Genomic DNA, 6,786 nt, shown 5'->3' with positions numbered 1-6,786 from the left:
GCACAAAGTGAACCATCCTGAGTCACAGAGGAGGTTAGAGAGGAGAGGCAAGGATGGAAAAGGAGCGGGGTCAGGAGTCTTTGTAGAGGGTGGGCTCCCACATGAAACAGATTATTTAGGTGGGTCAGGATGGTAGTAGCTTGGAGATCAGGCGGGCAGTAGAGGTCCCCGAGGAGTAGCCAGCCTTGTGGTCCTGGGATGGTGCCGAGTTTTGTTAGAGTTTGGTACCGTTCTGGGCTGTGTGAAGGAGTAGAGGAGGTAGGGGCGAGAAAGAAGGCTGAAGCTGAGTGCTTGCTGTGGAGGCTGATTCCCTGGTGATTCTGTCCGCAAAGGAGTTTCCATTGGCCACAGGTGAGGCTGGAGCCTGGTGTCCCCTACAGTGGATGACAGCCGCCTTTGTATGAAGATAGGAGGCATGGAGCAGTTTGAGGATAAGGGCTCCATTGGTAATAGGGTTCCTCTAGCAGAGAGCAAGCCTCTCTCCTTCCAGATAGCAGCATGGTGATGCAGAAGACAGAAAGCATATTTAGAGTCAGTATAGATAGTAAATGTCTTGCCTTGTGCCAAGGTTAGGGCTCCAGTGAGAGCTACCAGCTCAGCATTTTGGGATGTCCTCCCCTTAGGTGATGGGCAGGTCTCTATTATCTGGTCATCTGAGACAATAGCCTGTCCCACTAATCGAGAGCCCTGTGAGTCAGTGGAGGGGCTGCCGTCTATGTACCAGGTGTGATCAGGGTCGGGGAGAGGAGATAGAGAGATTCTAGGATTGTGATAGGTGAGTCCCTCTACAGTTTCTAGACAGGAGTGTGTAAGGTGTTTGGGTAGAGGCAAGAGGGTAGCGGGGCTAAGTGGGGGGCAAGAGTCAAGTGTGATGTCAGGGTTATCAAGAAAGTGATGTGAAAGAGTTGAATTTTAGATGGGGTCAGAGTCGACAGGCAAGAATTGGAACATAGGTCTTTAAGCCTGTGGGGGGAGAGGACAGTGAGTTATTGTCCAAAACTGAATTTTTGTGCCTCTTGGGCCAGAAGAGCAGCTGCAGCAAGAGCGCATAGGCATGGCTGCCAGCCCCTGACAGAGGTTTCTAGTTGTTTAGAGAGACAGGCCACAGGGGTGAAGGATGGGCCCTTCATTTGACCTAGAACCTCCACTATCATACCCTCTTTTTCTTTTTTTTTTTTAAATTAATTAATTTATTTATTTGAGAGCAACAGACACAGAGAGAAAGACAGATAGAGGGAGAGAGAGAGAATGGGCACGCCAGGGCCTCCAGCCTCTGCAAACGAACTCCAGACACGTGCGCCCCCCCCCACCCCGTGTGCATCTGGCTAACGTGGGACCTGGGGAACCGAGCCTCGAACCGGGGTCCTTAGGCTTCACAGGCAAGTGCTTAACCACTAAGCCATCTCCCCAGCTCTCTTTTTCTGTGGAATAAAGAGGAAAAGGCTGTTGGAGATCTGGAGGTGCAAGGGCTGGAGCTTTTAAAAGTGCACCGTGCAGGTGGGAGAAGACAGCATCTGTCTCCGACTTAGGGTCTAGGGGTTCATGAAGGTTTCCCTGAACCTTGTCGTAAAGGGGCTTTTCCAGGAGTGCAAAGTTTGGAATCCCTATTCTAAGGAACCCAGCAAAGCCGAGAAAGGAGAGAATTGCTTCCATAGACGTAGGCGGGGAGAAAGAGCGGAGATGTTGTTTGGGGCCTGGGGTGAGTTGTCGTGAGGTGGGGGCGAGGAGGAAACCCAGGTATTTGACTTGGGTTAAGGAAAGTTGAAACTTTTGGAGGGAAACCCGATATCCCTTGGATCCGAGATCGTTAAGAGGTTTGTTGGTATGTAGTTTGGATAGAGAAAGAGAAGGTGAGCAGAGCAAAAGATCATCTACATATTGTAAAAGTGTGCTGGGTAGCAGATCCAGGGAGGAAGGGTCAGTGGAGAGAACTTGGCCAAATAGGTGGGGGCTGTCTCTAAAACCCTGGGGAAGGACAGTCCAGGTGAGCTCAGAGGCAGGATGAGGATTGGGGTCCTCCCAGGTGAAAGCAAAGGGATTGTAGGAATTGGGGTGGAGGGGGATGGAGAAGAAGGTATCTTTGAGGTCAAGAATGGAAAAATGAGTAGTGGAGGGGGGATGAGGGGGACAGCGTGGGGTTAGGGGCTACTTGGTGAATGGGCATCACAGCAGCATTGACTAGACGCAAGTCTTGGACTAAGTGGTGGGTCCTGTCAGGTTTAATAACAGGCAGGGTCAGAGTATTGCAAGAGGAGTGAGTGGGGTGCAGGAATCCAGCTTGGAGCAGGCGAGAAATAATAGGTTTGAGACCTCGGCGATGTTTAAGTGAGATTGGGTATTGAGGGCGGCAGGGAAAGGATGTGGGGTCTTTGAGTCTGATGAGGACAGGCGTATGATGAGAGGCTAGTGCCGGTGAGAATGTGCCCCACACTCTTGGGATTAACTTCAAAGGCAAGGAAGAGCAAGTCTGGGTCCTTTGTAAGGGAGGGAGTTGGGGTGAGGAGGAAGGCAGAGTGAGGGTGGTCAGTCAGAGAGAGGGGAAGTTTTTGCATAAGATCCCAACCCAGGAGAGGGAGAGGATGAGAAAATATTATGAGAAATGAATGAGAGAGGGGAGTGCCCCGGATTACACAGGGTAAGGTGGGGGGGGAGTGGGATAGGCCATCAATACCCGACACAAACATCTGCGAGGGAAAGGTTTTGCCAGAATAAAATTGTAGGACTGACCACATGGCCCTGGTATCCACCAGCAGTGAGATAGGCCATCCTTCCAGCTGGACTGTGACCCTGGGCTCCTCCATTGTGATATGGACAGAGTTGGTGGGGGCCGAGGTCCCAGGGCACCATTAGTCTTTGGCCACCAGGCCCAGCAGATCAGCAATCGGCTCTTGTGAAGAATGAGAAGGGGCTGGCCTACCTTGTTGAGACAAAGAAGGACAGTCCACCTGTCCATGTCCGGCAAGTCCTCAGTGAGGGCAGAGCCCTGGCGGCGGGCATGGGTTGCCACACATTTTTAGCCAGTGGCCTGCGTGGCCGCACTTGAAGCAGGGCGTTGGTGGTGAGCATTGCAGCCCCATCGTCTTCTTTGGTGGAGGCCTCAGGGCTGTAGCCAGGAGCTGGAATTGCCGCCTGTCTCTGACCACTCGCTCAGTCCATTCCTGGTCCTCTCTGTTGTAAGAAACGTTAAATGCCAGGGCAAGCAGATCTCCCTGAGGGGCTGGAGGGCCCTGTTCTAAGTACTTAAGTTTTTTCCTGGTGTCAGGGGCAGATTGGGACAGGGAATGGGTATTGAGAACTATCATATCCTCTCTGGGGACAGCAACTGTCCCCACTGGGAATGTGTTATCACTTCAGTGAGCCTCATCAGCATGAGCCTGAGTGGCCACCCAGACACCTCCTTGTTCATCAGGATTGAGAGTGGAGGGAAGAGCTACAAAGAGATCATGCCAGGTGAGGTCATAGACTTGGAGGAGTAGTGAAATTCTTGGGTGTAGTGAGTTGGATCAGTGGAGAAAGACCCTAGGCGTTTCTCCGTCTGGGGTAAATTGGACATGGAGAAGGGAACATGAACGTCAAAGATTCCCTCAGCACCTGCAACCTCATGCAGGAGGTGGGTGAAGGGAGGGTGTGGACATCAGGCAGGGGATCGGGAGGGGCTGAGGAAGCTGGAGGAGCTGCTGGAGGCAGATCATCTATGACATCTGGGTCGAAAGCAGAGGGCGAGGATGAGTATGGGGGAGGGGCTGAGTTAGAGTGCGTTTCTGAGATTTTGGCCAAAAGGACCTGGTGAGAAGAACAGGCAGGACAGAGAGAAGGCTGTGTGCGCGGAGTTAGAAAATGCTTGGGGGGCTGGAGAGATGGCTTAGCGGTTAAGCGCTTGCTTGTGAAGCCTAAGGACCCCGGTTCGAGGCTTGGTTCCCCAGGTCCCACGTTAGCCAGATACACAAGGGGGCGCACACGTCTGGAGTTCGTTTGCAGTGGCCGGAGGCCCTGGCGTGCCCATTCTCTCTCTCTCCCTCTATCTGTCTTTCTGTCTGTGTCTGTCGCTCTCAAATAAATAAATTTTTTAAAAAAATGCTTGGGTATAGGGTACTTCAGACCATTTGCCTGTACGTTGGAAGAAGTTTTCTAAATCAGTGAGAATTTGGAAATTAAAAGTACCCTTCTCAGGCCATTTGGACCTGTTGTCCAGCATATGTTGCAGCCAGGCAGAGTTTCAGAGAAAGATCAGATGATGAGGCTTGATGCCAGCCAGGAGTCATAGGGGCTTTAAGTTCTTAAGAAGACAGGCTGGGGGGGGTGGGTAGTAGGGAGTGGTTTGGAGGTTTTGATCCCTATGGAGGTGTGAAAGAATAATGAGGGGGCTAGTGAGAGGAGACAGAAAAAGAACAAGATGAAGGCGATAAGAGAGACCAGAGCTTAAGCTGGGTTTACACAGGATGCCAAAATGACCCCCTGGCCCGTTAGGGTGAACAGGTCACAACTGTCATCTTTTAGCCCTTTTAGTGGGCAAGGAGGGCACCTGTGCTCCTGATGGAGAAAGCTGCTTGAGGTGAATAAAGAGATCTTAGGAGTGAGAGGAAGGATGGCGAGGGAGAGGAGGGAGGGAGAGGAAGTGTCCCGAGATGGTGCAACCGTTAACCAAACCAAAAGGCACCCCTTAGGGTGCAGTAGACCAGAGGTTTTGAGAGTGCGTCTTTCTCAAAACCTGGCGGGGGCACCTCACGGCCGAGTGGTGTAGCTGGTATGCCTGCAAGGCTTTCATGAGGGGTGAAACCCGAGACAGACTCACGTGAGAGAGTGGGACCCTTGCTGAGAAGGGAGGAGATGGAGAAAAGAACAGTGAGGCAGAGCAGGACAGTTGCTGAGGCCGAATCGTGGTGAGTGTGAGAGCTTATATCAGGCAGAGAAGGTCTGAAGCCTTCAGAGGGTCGGATGGCAGCTCAGTGGTCCAGTCAGGGGAAAGGAGGTCTGGCCGCTCATGAGGGCAGCCAGAAGCCTTCCTATCCGAGTCACGGCACCAGATATGACGTTCAGGAGTGACCAAGGACCGTGGAGAGCACTCTGATGCAAAGATGGAAGTTTTGTTGGGGAAAAACACAAGCTTCCGGGACTGACTGTCAAGAGTGAGAGCAGCCTGCTTGGCTTTTCAAATGGGGGGAAATGAGGAAGGGAAGGGATTTTCTTGTTAGGGCAGTGCATCTCTGTTCTTTACCTTAGCCATGTGGTGAGACCAGAAGTGACCTGTTCTTGGTCCATTGGGCCATCATTAATGGTTGGGTAATTTCTGTTTTTCTCAATTTTTATTAACATTTTCCATTATTATAAAAAATATCCCATGGTAATACCCTCCCTCCCCCACTTTCCCCCTTGAAATTCCATTCTCCACCATATCCCCTCCCCATCTCGATCAGTCTCTCTCTTTTTAAAATTTTTTTGTTTATTTTTATTAATTTATTTGATAGCAACAGACAGAGAAAGAGGCAGAGAGAGAGAGAGAGAGAGAGAGAGAGAGAGAGAGAGAGAGAGAATGGGCATACAGGGCCTCCAGCCCCTGCAAATGAACTTCAGATGTATGTGCCCCCTTGTGCATCTGGCTAACGTGGGTCCTGGAGAATCAAGCCTCGAACCAGGGTCCTCAGGCTTCACAGGCAAGCACTTAACTGCCAAGCCATCTCCCCAGTCCTCTTTTTTTTTATTTAATTTTTTTCTCAATTTTTATTAACATTTTCCATGACTATAAAAAATATTCCATGGTGAGCCGGGCGTGGTGGCGCACACCTTTAATCCCAGCACTCGGGAGGCAGAGGTAGGAGGATCACCATGAGTTCAAGGCCACCCTGAGACTACAGAGTTTATTCCAGGTCAGCCTGGACCAGAGTGAGACCCTACCTCGAAAAAGAAAAAAAAAAAAAAAAAAAAAAAAAAATATATATATATATATATATATATATATATATATATATTCCATGGTGATAACCTCCCTCCCCCCACTTTCCCCTTTGAAATTCCATTCTTTATCATATCCCCTCCCCATCTCAATCAGTCTCTTTTATTTTGATGTCATGATCTTTTCTTCCTCTTATGATGGATTTGTGTAGGTAGTGTCAGGCACTATGAGGTCATGGATATCCAGGCCATTTTTTGTCTGGAGGGAGCACATTGTAAGAAATCCTACCCTTCCTTTGGCTCTTACATTCTTTTTTGTTTTGTTTTGTTTATTTCTATTTTTATTTATTTATTTGAGAGCAACAGACAGAGAGAGAAAGAGGCAGATATAGAGAGAGAATGGGCGCACCAGGGCCTTCAGCCACTGCAAACAAACTCCAGATGCATGCGCCCTCTAGTGCATCTGGCTAACGTGGGTTCTGGGGAACCAAGCCTCAAACCGGGGTTCTTAGGCTTCACAGGCAAGTGCTTAACCGCTAAGCCATCTCTACAGCCCATGGCTATTACATTCTTTCTGCCACTTCTTCCGCATTAGACCCTGAGCCTTGGAAGGTATGATCAAGATGTTACTCAGTACTCCAGTCACTTCTTTCCAGCACCATGATACCTTCTGAGTCGTCCCAAGGCCATCTGAAAAGAGAAGATTCTTGGACTCTGCTACTGAGTAATTTCTTGAGGAATGTGGATGATCCATTTCCTTATATCTCCCTGTTGCCATCCTGTTTTCTTTTGGTGACTCCCTTTTGGGAAGCCCATTTTGACTTAACAGGAACTTCCCCTGGATCTGTAAGCTTCAATAAATATCCCTTCCTCCATAACTGTGCCTGGTCTGGAAGT

The sequence above is a fragment of the Jaculus jaculus genome, chromosome 17 (genome assembly GCF_020740685.1).
Source record: "Jaculus jaculus isolate mJacJac1 chromosome 17, mJacJac1.mat.Y.cur, whole genome shotgun sequence".
NCBI lineage: Eukaryota > Metazoa > Chordata > Mammalia > Rodentia > Dipodidae > Jaculus > Jaculus jaculus.
The sequence above is the reverse complement of the archived record's forward strand: the minus strand, read 5'-3'. Positions refer to the sequence as shown.